The sequence below is a fragment of the Equus caballus genome, chromosome 6 (genome assembly GCF_041296265.1).
Source record: "Equus caballus isolate H_3958 breed thoroughbred chromosome 6, TB-T2T, whole genome shotgun sequence".
NCBI lineage: Eukaryota > Metazoa > Chordata > Mammalia > Perissodactyla > Equidae > Equus > Equus caballus.
The window spans coordinates 22,906,578-22,918,485 of record NC_091689.1 but is presented as its reverse complement, the minus strand read 5'-3'; the positions used below and the strand labels follow the sequence as shown (position 1 = coordinate 22,918,485).

Below are 11,908 nucleotides of genomic sequence, written 5' to 3'. Positions count from 1 at the left end.
ACACACAAGGGAGAAGGTGGCGTGAGAGTGGAGGCAGAGAATGAAGTGCTACGTCTTCAAGCCAAGGAACACTAGGTTTGCTGGCAACCCCCACAAGCTGGGAAGGATGCTCCCCTACAGGGCCCAGAGCTGGTGTGGCCCTGTGGCCCCTTGATTTCAGACTTCCAGCTTCCAGAACTGTGAAATAATACATTTTGTTGTTTTAAGCCATCTGGGTTGTGACAGTTGGTGGTAGCCGCCTAGGAAATGAAACTACCATCCTCCCTCCCTCCTTCCTCCCTTTCCTTCTTCCTTCCCTCCCTCCTTCCTTCTTTCCTCCTCCCCTCCTTAAGTAGTGAAGTCAAGGAAGCTTCCTCTCATAAGACTGATACTCACAGACGGACTCTGGAACCATCAGGAGAAGCCATCAGACCCGGAGCCAGCCACGTAATTTGCAGAGCCAGGCACAAAATGAACACGCAGGCTCTCTGGTTCAAAAAGCTTTCCCTTTTCTTCCGAAGTCTCTCTCTCAACCCGTCGTGGTGCTTTTTATTTGCTATTTATGTCACTCTTGCTTGGGCACAGGGATATTTGCAGAGTGACTGCAGACCCTCAAAGGCGCCCAGCACCACCCCGCAACCCAGCGCACCTACCCTGACCCTCCCCGCACCCACCCAGGCCTCCGCTGGGGGTGGGGGGCAGCGGAGGTTGCAGAACAGGGGTGAGTGGGAGAGGAAGAGGCCGCAGGGAACCAGCAGGGGGCACAGGCTCCATCGTCCCATCAGACTTCAGCTGACAAAACGCGAATTCAAAGATAAAACCATTAAGGATTTCAAGATGGCCACCACAGAGCATTTAACCTCAAGTGCAGGGCCTTTTTGAGCACAGGCTCTGCGACTGGGCTGGTCACACACCCAGGAAGCCAGCCCTGATCAGACCAACCCAAGGTCACTCAGAAGAAGGACATAAAGATTTGAGACTATTATGCGTCCAAGCTCAGCAGTTTAAAAACCTTATCTCCCATTTCCAGCAGGCGCTGGAAAGGTGGATGGTGAGATTATCCTTTATTGGCAGATGAGAAAGCTGAGGCTCAGAGAGGTAGATAAGCTCTTACCTCGGAACACTGGCATCGTCTTTCCGAGAACATTCAGCTCCCTCTGACAGTCAAGTCGCAGCCACCACCTGGCCCACATCCCTGATGGAGAGGAAAGTGGCCTATTTCCAGAGCAGGTTTGGGGCAATTTACACTAAGAAGGATGCAATCAAGCCACAAACCACTGACGCAAGAATAAAAAGACAGGAGTCAAAGAATAAGGTGAAGGAGGCAAATATCCTCACCAGAAAACCTGAGCTGAGATAAACGACCTCCATTGCAGCACAAAACTTAGCGCCAGCTTTCTGGCAGCTGTGACAAAGAGAAGAAGTGATAATTACTCAGACCTTGTTCTCTAAAAAACAGGAAGAGCTCCAAGAGAAAGAAGGTTTTTCCTAAGGCAGAGCTGTGGAAAGAATGTGCTGCCTGCGTCTTCAAGGGATGGACACAGGACGGCATGACGGAGTATTCTTCTAGAATACGGGGTTAGCAGTTTTACAAAAAACGGGCAGATGCTCCACATCAGGCCGTTTCATAAAATGATGCTTTGTGTGAAAATTGAGGGCATCATGTAAAGGTGACTGTGGGATGGAGGATGAGTGGTTTAGCACAAAAGGTGGCGATGCGTTTCGACCAGACCCAGTGCTTACATCCTAAGCCTTGAGGACCTAGGGGGACTTTTGGAAGGACTTTTATGGGAGTCACTGGCCCCACTGGCCCCCGATATTCCACTCTGTTGGTGGAGACGAGATCTAGACGCACAAGTGACCATTGTGTAAGTGTGAAAGGAGTTGGTGGGTGCTCAGGGACACCACCTGTAGACAATGAATGCCCCTCCCCGTCACTGTTCCCAAAGTCTGAATAGACGCCTGGACACACGCACTACCCCCATACACAAAAAAATTACTTTAAGTAAAGTTAATGGTTTTAATGTAGTCAAAATAATATTCTCTTCTTTAAAAGGATAATGTTTTTGTTTTAGTTGAGATAAAAGTAGGTTTCTAACAGAGTTGCTTTTTTCGGCCATGTAAAATGTGCCCTTGGCAAGGCGATGTTCCTTTGGCGGCCTTGGCAAACGCCAAGGTTTGTTGGAAAAAACAAACCCGGCAGATGGTGCAATGGACTCAGATCTTGCAGTCGAGCGTGGAGAAGCGGAGGAGCAGCCACCGTCAGGAACAGGAGACCTGTCCCTGTCGCACATCGAGTGGCTCCTGAATGGCTTGAAGAGCTCCAGGTGGGCTGAGCGAGACGCAGGGCAAGGGCAGCCGGCACCCGCAGCCAGACAGTCTAGGCTGCCTCCCAGCCCACCCGGACCAGCTGTGCACCTGCGGGCGTGCCCAGCCTCAGCATCTGTACACGGGAACCATAACGGTGAGAAGAGCTCAGTGAGCAAACACCAAGGACCCAGCCCAGTGCTGGAAACATGTCCTCTAAGACATCACTGCCCTCCTCCACACAGCTCAACTCTCCCACCCCCTACACACGCACCTGCACACACCCCTCAATACAGAGGAGGTTTGGGTGCCTTGGGAGAAGGCAACGTGGCAATAAAAGCTGTTCATGGGGACATCTCAGCTCAGGGTCATCTGACTCCCGCACAGGAACCCATGGGGAGGTGCCGCATCCCTCCGGGTCTTCATCACTAGAGCTCAAGTGAAGACTAGGGGGGAGCCTTGACTGGCTGGAAAACATGACTATAGGTCTGGCTGTCTTTCCTTAAAGCCCGTTGCTCCATGGGTGCCAGCAAAGATGGTGGAGAGTGAGCTCACCCACTGGAGCCGCCAAAGGACACCAATGAGCAAGGACTGGGCAGGTCTGCTTCCAAGTGAGGCGAAGCTGCCTGGTGCTCCGTCAGCGTGGACAAGCAACCCCAGGTTCAATGTCCTGTGGCCTTCCCATGTGGACCACAAGGCCAAGAAGAGCTGCCCCCTCAGAGAGCCAGAACAGAAGTCCATCAGGCAAAATGGGCTGCTGCCTGCCCTGCAACACAGAGGGGAGGGTAAGCCTGGAGGGTCGGCCTGGTTGTTTGGTAGCCCGGGGTGTGGAGCAGCTGTGCGTCATGAGGCCCGGTCTTCAGAGCCAGGTGCCGGGGGAGACGAGAGCAGGGAGGAGGGCAAACCTAGGCAGCCGAGCTTCTTAAGTCGTGCTCACAAACCCCACCTGAAGGTCAAGTAGGAGACGAGGGGGCAGGACCCAAGGACTCAAGCCATCCTAGGACCTCCTGGGTGAGCCGCAATGTGGACTCAGCCCAAAACCTCTCTTGGGGAGAAGTGGAGGACCAGAGAGGAAGCCGTTAGGGTGCTCGTCAGGCTGTGTAACTGATCCAAGTGCCTGGAGGCCTCTGGAGACGCTTTAGGAGATCTGGATGTTTCCAGGACTCACACAAAGCTTAGCTGCAGGCTTTCCCCGTGCTGGGTTAGGCCCTTTGCAGGAAGGTGGCTTCAGAAAGGGGGCAGGGGAGCAGTACCTCAGGTTCTGTGCATAATACCACTCAGCGGAAACCTACCATTATCCCCAAACTATCTTTCCAAAGGATATAAAAGAAAATTTGAACTTGAGTAAGTAAAGATCAGTCATTTGTTGCTTTCCACTGAGTAAACTGCTCACGTCATCTCTTCCGGGCATCCCCTTCCAGTTCCCTCAGTTCAAGTGTCCTGAGAACCCCGCGCCATGGGTAGGTGCCGAGGCTGGTGGAGAGGTGAATAGGGTACCACCCCTACCCTTGGGGAACTTGCAGTCTAAATCAGGAGGACCAGGCACGTGGTCTTCATGGTCAGACACGTGCTTGAGTAGCAATAAGCTTCAACCCCATGTACCCTGAGACCAGACTCAAACATGCTTAGCAGGCAATGGCCACGATGTCTGGTCCCCAGCCCCCACCCCACATTTGACGCAATGGGAGACCCCCCCAACCTCAGGCTTCCTTAGTGCTGGTCCCCTAGAGCCAAGATGGCTAATAAGTTTCCCCTTTGGGGTCAACCTCAGCTGATTGGCAGTGGCTTCCGTGAGCCGTGTGTTAAAAGGATTTTGAGCCAGGCTTGCTAGATTCAGTGGGAGAGATAAACCATGCCAGCCACCGACATCAAAGGTAATAGTGATGCCACACATCCATTCCTGACCTGAAGATACTTCTGCTCAACTGGCCTCATTCCCCCAGCTTGAGCCAAGCGAACGACCTACCTTCTTAAGAGTTCCTCTAACTCAGTCTCCCGGTGACTGTCATAGCTTCCCAGTGCAGCTTCCATCTGTCCCCACTCACCGCTGGGCCTGAGTGTGCCATAGGAGGCCTGCCTGGCCCCAGGGTGCAGCTGCCCTGAGATGGTTAGCAAAATAAATTTGGATCCAATTGGTTCCCTCAGACGGCCTACCACCAAGAAGCAGCTAGGAGGTTTGGGTGGATGAAGAATTGTTACTGAAGCCGAAGGTGATTAGTTATATAATTCTGAGCAGTCGAGCTATAATTCCACTGAGCTGACATCACAAGCCTGAGGCATTAGCAGGGATTATTTCAAAGGGCTCGTAGGTATGACTAAGCTTCCACGTTCTCTCCACTTGCCTTTGAACCAAGTCCAGAGCCAAAGCTCACTATCAATTTGACGTTGTTTTAATAAAACACTGGTGGAGCCAAAACACAGGAGGATTTCTTTGTTGAAAAACCCCAGTGGCCACTCCAGGGCCCAGAGCACTGGCCCTTGGGTGGCACATCAGCCCTGGCTGGCTGCCCCCGTCCTCTCTCCCAGGGAGGTGCTCTGGTTGCAGCCGTCGCTGTCGCTCTCTGCCCAAAGCATGGCTTTCCTCCTCATTTCTTTACTGTCGTGACTGACACACAGTGGAGCTTTACTTTTCGTGTGCTGTTACAGCTGCCGGTAGCTTTTATCACGGGGACCTGAAGAAAGCCCGTGGACCTGGTCTTCCTAAATCTGCCCCCTGTAATACCATGGGTGGTCGGTGGATTCGACTCCTGTACCCTTTGGCCATGTTCTGTCTGCAAGAAGGTGAAACCTGGCGCAGGGCACTAATTTCTAAAGTAAGTGTATAAGGTATAGAGCTAACCTCCAAATTCCTGAGCAGCCGTGGACACGCGTCACTCTGTGCCTCTCATTTAAGCCATGGGTGCTTGGGGCACCATCCTAGTTTCCCGTTCTTTTGTGATATTGCTTGTGTTAGTACACAAAGTGCAGAGAAGAGTACCTGGCTATGAATAAGGTCTCTGTGTGTCTTTACCTCCATGAGCCAGCCACAAGCCGTCTCGTTCTCATTCATTCCAGATCACATCAAAAAGAAAATGCATCCTGCTGTACCCTACGGAAAAGAAGGCCTTGGCATTAAGCAGACCATGCTCCAACGCCAGTGGTATCTCCCCAGGCGTGTCGGTGTGAGAGATCACAAGGATGCCGGCTTACAAGGTGACCTTTAAAGCATGAGTGATGAATGACAAGCCTTGTCACACTGTAGGAGTCTGAAGAGTCACAGAGGACCTGGTGGCACAAAGGAACAGCACCTTCTCCCATGTCTCAAAGTTCTATCTCCATGGCCTGGAAGCGTAGGTCTTGCCCACCCACGTCCCAGGCTTGTCTCTTGTTTAGTGAGATCTCTTTAAGGAGCTATGGTCTAAAAGTTTCGTTTTATTTTGAAAATCCAACACAAACAAAGGAGGGACAATGTTGATTGAGTTACTCATTATTTTGCTTATTTCCCCATTTCTTTCTACAATAAACTCCAAGTAGGTTACAAATATACACAGTAACTTGATTTTTTTTCAAATACCAAGCAAAAGTGAGAAAGTAAATAAGTCAAGTGAGCTAAGAAAGTGGCTGGGATTGGTGAAAACTTGGTTCGGAGTCTTGCATTTAAAAATGGCCATTTCAGTCCATGAACTTCGTCCTCCTCCACCCTTACAAAAGCCCACTGCATTCTCTTTCAAAATAGGAGAGAAATTCCATGGCTGAGCTGGAAACGAATGTTGGTGTCACCATTGGTAATAAATAACAAGGACTTGCCATAGATGTGTCACTGACAGGATGTGGGCTCCACTTGTCATGGGGGAGAGACAAAGTCACACTGCAAACGAGCACAGGTCGCAATACGTTATTGCAGATATCTATGGAAAATGCAATCTGCCATCATACTATTGATTATTTTACCATGGCCTGCATTGTTATGTCAATTAATGAGCTAGCACAAATAAGTGATAGGGAGATGTAATCACTTATCATTCGTTGAAATAAAATTAATGGGTAGTCATTGGGTGATTTTTCATGATGAAACGTAACATCACTGAACATTGAAAAACACCAGTGTAGAAGCTAATAGCCTGCCTGGGTCTTAGACATGAGCTGCTTTGGTGGTTTTGGCACCGTGTTCTATAGCAGTGCCTGGGGTTCCCTGGTAGGCATGGGGAAAAGGGAAGCCTCATTCTCCTTCAACCAGAGCAGCTTGGATTTTTCTATATTTGTCTGTGTTTCATTTCACCTGAACAAAAGTTTATGTACCTTAAAAATGTGGCAGCAGCATTGAGTTAGTGCAATCGACCTTGCTTACAGGAAAGGAAACTGAGCCTGAACCCCATGGGACCTGCCTGGAGACCCATGCCTACCTGAAAGCCAAGGCCAGCCAAGACTCAGACTCCACACCCTTCCCTGGGATCCTCGCTAAAACGTGGGCAGCCACCATGCATCAGAACTGCGCTTCTGTAACCAATATAGACTGGATCTGCCTATGCTCAGCCGTCATCGTACCCCTGGGTGACCGGGTGCTTTTATTATAACAAAATATAAAATTGTATTGTGACATGGCAGAATCACACCATGCAGGCCGACCTGACATTTTTCTCATAGGACTTGATGAGAAATGGAGATATTACATCGTTTGAGATTATTCCAGAAAGCAAAATGCAAAACAAGCTTAAGGATAGAGCCTAGCCCTGGGGGTAGGATAGATGCTCAGAGGCCTTTCATTTCTCCTGGAAGACTCGCTAAGTAATGTTAAGAACCAAAAATGTCAGCGACATCTGTTCCTGGAACTTATGATTTAAAAAAAAAAAATGGCTAAAACCTGGGTTTTTATCTCTTGTTTAGCTTTCAGAAATGTCAGGACATGTACCATGTGAGACTTGCAAGCCCAAGGAACGTCCAGAACAGGCTCACAGCCCTGGTATTTCAGATCTCTCATCTGGAATTCATTAGATGGTAATATTATTAAGCTTCTAGTCAGATGGAAAAAAAGAACCGTTTTCACTGGAAATGAAAGGTATTCAAATGTCAGCAACCAAGCCCTACCTCTGGGGACGAGGTTTTCTTGAAAGAAATGTTATTGCAGCAACAAGTCTGTTTTCCTGGTGATTTCACCCTGTTTCCACATTGTTGTCACCAAACTTCACTGTCAAAAGTGATGTGGGAAGTGTAGCAATTTTTCCCATGGGTCAAGCACTTTACCTCTCACCATAAGCCCTGTCTCCTTTGTCATTAACCCAGCCCCGTGGGGTAAAGAGGGCGCATTTCAGCAGGTCAGACAGGTCGATGGATTTGGCTGAGGTCACCCAACGGAGAGGTGGCAGAGCTCGTTCTAGAGAGCCGTTCCTTGGGCTCCCGGCCCAGTGCTCCATCCTGGCTACCCCCTCCACATCCCTGAGAGCCTGGATGCTTCTGCTATGGCCTGAATTGTGTCCTCGTAGATTTTGCATGTTGAAGCCCTAACCCCAATGTGACTCTATTGGGAGACAGGGTCTTTAGGGAGGTAATTAAGGTTAAATGAGGTCGTAAGGGTGGGGCCCTATTCTGGCAGACCTATTGCCTCATAAGAAGAAGAAGATATACCAGAGAGCTCTCTCTCTCTTTCTTTCTCTCTCTCCCCATGTGCATGAGAGAAAGGCCACCTGAGGCCACAGAGAAAGGTGGCCGTCTACAAGCCAGGAAGCAGGTCCTCACCAGAAACCAAATTTGCCATCACCTTGATCTTGGACTCCTGGCCTCCAGCACTGTGAGAAAATAATTGTCTGCTGTTTCAGCCACCTGGTCCACATACTTTCTTACAGCAGCTCAAGCTCAGACAGCACTGTAACCCAAAGCCAGGGCGTCTGAGTTGAAGATCTTACAGGGCCAAAGGAAAGAGTGCAGGAGGCCAGGGCATGGGGCCTTTTTCTAGACAAGAAGTCCGTGCCATGAGCACCAGAGGCAGGGACAGTCTGTGACATCCACCGCTCTGTGGAGGTGCCTGCTATGGGGCCTGAAAGCAGATGAATAAGCGAAGCCTGAGCTTGGCATCCCAATCTGGGGGCCGAGTCCATTGAAAGACCCCAGGATACTTTTAAGGAGGCCCAGCCAAGGTGGGAGGCAATGGACCCCACTCCTGCCCAAGGAAGGGGCGAGCTACAGCTCTGGGGGTTACGCGGGGACACACTGCTGAGCCTGGCCAGCCCTGCTAGGTCAGAGGCAATCCTAGAAGGGACCCAGAGACAAGGGCAGAGCTCATGCCCTGGGGCCTTCCTTGGACAGTCAGGCCCAGAAAAGGTGCCCTCGGTAGCAGAGTTGCTGTCCCTCTTCTGCCAAGCAGTGCCCGGAGGGAGCCCAGGAGGAGCATCTCAACTCTGAGGGCTGGAGGCAGGTGGGGACAGCACTGGTGGTCCACAGTGAGGCTGAGGACCAGTGGACCTAGGATGAGGATGGAACGTCCTATCTGTGAGGGCAAAGCAAGCTGGTGTAATTATGACATGTCTGCTGAGGACTGACTGTGTGCAAGGACCATGGGACTGCTGGAAACACTGAGGGAACAGGTTCAAGCTTGTGGTGGGGTCCCCTAGGGGCTCAGGGGCTCACTTGGAGGTGCCAGCCAACCACACAGCTGAAATGTGGGCACCTTAGCAGAGAGCAACAAGAAAGCATGTGGTATCTTCTAAGGACGATGCAGAAGGAACTAAACAAGGAAGTGAAGGGGCGGCCTTGAGGATTTTAAATGAAGTTTGAAATGCTCAAACCTGTGTTTCAGAAAGGTCACTCTGGTGACACTCTGAAAAAGAGAAAGCCTGGAGGGAACAAGGCCAGTGGGAAGGTTGCTACGATGGTCCAAAAAGCGGTCCCTTGAACCAAGGTGGAGACTGTGGACATAGAGAAACAACTGTCTTTGAGGATCTGGTGAGGACCAGACGTGCGAGACGACGGAGAGGACTTCCAGAACGCCAGGTTTCTGGCTTGGGCAACTGGAGCGTGATGCAGCCGTTAGTAAAGTGGGCGCAAAGGAGGACAAGTGGGGACGGTGCGGGAGAGGAGGTCAGCATGGGCAGGCTGACTTGCTTGAGTCCCTGAGAAGTCACCTCAATGCTGCCCAGAGAGCGGGTGGGAACACAGATCTGGGTCTCTGTGAGAAGTCTAGACTGGACGCATGGATGGAGGAGTCCATTGACCCACAGACAGCATTTGGAGCCCACATATGAGAGGATCATCTGTTACAGGTAAATTGTGCCCCCCAAATTCATGTGTTGAAAGCCCTAACCCCAAGTACATCAGAATGTAACTGTATTCAGAGACGGGACATTTAAAGATGTGATCAAGTTAAAATAAGGCCATTAGAGTGGATCCTAATCCAATGTGCCTGGTGTCCTTATAAGAAGAGGGAACGTAGACACACAGAGGGACACCAGGGATGCACGTGCACAGAGGAAAGACCACATGAGAACGCAGCGAGAAGTCAAAGAGAGGCGTCAGCAGAAGCCAACCCTGCCAGCCTTTTGATCTGGCCTTCCAGCCTCCAGAACTGTGGGGAAATACATGTCTGTTGTTTAAGCCCCTAGTCTGTGGTACTTTGTTATGGCAGCCCTAGCAGAGTAGAATGTCACCCAAGGATGACCAAGGAACTCTCCAGGGAAACAAGAGGCACGTGAGGCGGAGAGGACAAGAAGAGCAAACAAAGGCGGTGGAGAGACCAAAGTGTGGAGAAGCACAGGGGCCCTGGGCGACCTCGCGTGAAGCACCACATTGAGGTGCCGCTTCCTGGGGAGGCCGTCTTGGTGTGGCCCTTCTGGAGTGGAAAGCAATAGGACAAAGTAGGCCGTGCGGCTGGCTGGAAGGAGCCAATGGGAACACAGATCTTGGACGCAGCAAGAGTCAACAGCCCTTCAAGAGGTTTGGGGCGAAGGGCAGAAACAACAGGAGCGGTGGTGTGGGGGAGCCAAGCATCCAGGCAAGATTGTCAAGTTTTGTTTTCTTTTCTTTTCAGTGAAGAGCATGTGTGGTATATGAGGGACCTGGGACTGCTTTTGTGGAAGAGGGGAAATGGCACATGGTTGGAGCAGGATGCACATACGAGATCCAACCAAAACCACACGCATGCTCCCCCCGGGATTGTGGAGGGAATTTATTGAAAGAACTGTGGGCAGCATTAAGAGAACCAAAACGGAGGCAGAGACACCCAAGGAAAAAGTCGTTAAACACCCAGACCTGAATGGAGATGGAAAGACGCCTGAATGGAGATGGAAAGAAACAGTGATACCCACCCCAGGTAAGAACGGGAACCACGGATGTGAAAACGCCCAACAGAAGTTGTGTGTTAAGGGATGTGATGCTGCCAGAACCATAGCATCGACACAGGGAGGGACGGGAGGAAAGGCCTGAAGCCTCCTTTCTCCTTTCACCATCTGCTCTCCTCCTGGAGGCTCCTGGGGACAGAGTAGTCAACCAAGGACTGAGGGCAAGAGCACACCGAGGCGGGTCCAGGCCGTAGGGGTCATGTCCTGGGGTACAGAGCAGAGGTATCATGGATTCGGGGGATGTTTTGGGTGAATTATGTCTTCCCAAAAAAGATATGTTGAAGTCCTAACCCCTAGAACCTCAGAATGTGACATTTTCTAGAAATGGGGTCATTGCAGATGTAATTAATTAAGATGAGGTCATTCTGGAGTGCAGCAGACTGAACGACAGGTGTCCTTATAAGAAGACAGGTGTGTGAAGCCAGACATGCAGGGAGGACACTGGGTCAGGACAAAGTATCAGAGAGATGCGTCTACAAGCCAAGGAATGCCAAGGATGGAAGTTAAGAGAAAGACATGGGACAGGTTCTCCCCTGGAACCACCAGGGAGAGCGTGGCCCTGCTGGCACCTTGATTTCGGACTTCTAGCCTCCAGGCCTTTGAGACAATAAATTTCTGTTGTTTTCAAGTACCAGTTTGTGGCACTTTGTTACAGCAGCCTGAGGAAACTAACAGAGAGGATAAACAGGCTCATGCATGCGTTTAGAAAGAACAGCAATGGACAAAATCTCAGATTAGGCTAAAGGGTCAGGAGCAAGAGGCAATAAGTGAGTCTTCCCGGGAAGAAGAAAGTGTGTGTGGGGGTGTGGTTGTGGATACTGGGAAGGAAATTAAGAGTGTGCCCTTCCTTCCACTAGGGCTTTCTCCAGGGTATAGCAGAGAAGGTCATCTGGTGAGTGAGGAGAGGGGGGCTGGAACAGGAGCTCGAGGAGCCGGGGAGAGCCAAGGATATCTGGCAGGACAGGGAGAGGGAGGTTTCTGAAGAAGGCCAGCTGCCAGTGCCCAGGGGCCCCACCTAGATTAAAAGCCATCCTATTCGATTGGCACCAGTTTACACAGCCCTGTGATTTTTCTCCAGTGGCAACTAGCCTGTCCAGGATAGGATGCAGGCTGTTTGTATCGATCCCGGGCTGGGGACTTGCAGTGTAGATGCCGCGGAACAGCACTGCCCGATAGGACTTTCTGGGACGGAGGAAGTGTTCTCTGAATCGGCACGGGACCACCGAGCACTTTAAAAGAGACTGGTGCGACTGATGAACTAAATTTGTCTCATTTTAATTTAAATTTTAATGACATAGGTAGCTCTCGGCTGCCAT

The 11,908-nt window shown here is 50.8% G+C and overlaps 1 long non-coding RNA gene across 1 annotated transcript; it reads right to left on the bottom strand.

The window, feature by feature from the left end:
* Positions 1–1,979: 1,979 nt before the first annotated feature.
* On the bottom strand, positions 1,980–4,486 carry LOC138924594 (uncharacterized). Its single transcript, XR_011439569.1, has 2 exons — positions 4,253–4,486; positions 1,980–3,052 (listed from the first exon to the last, which is right to left on the bottom strand). It is a non-coding gene; the product is annotated as an uncharacterized lncRNA (long non-coding RNA).
* Between the last annotated feature and the right edge of the window lie 7,422 nt (positions 4,487–11,908).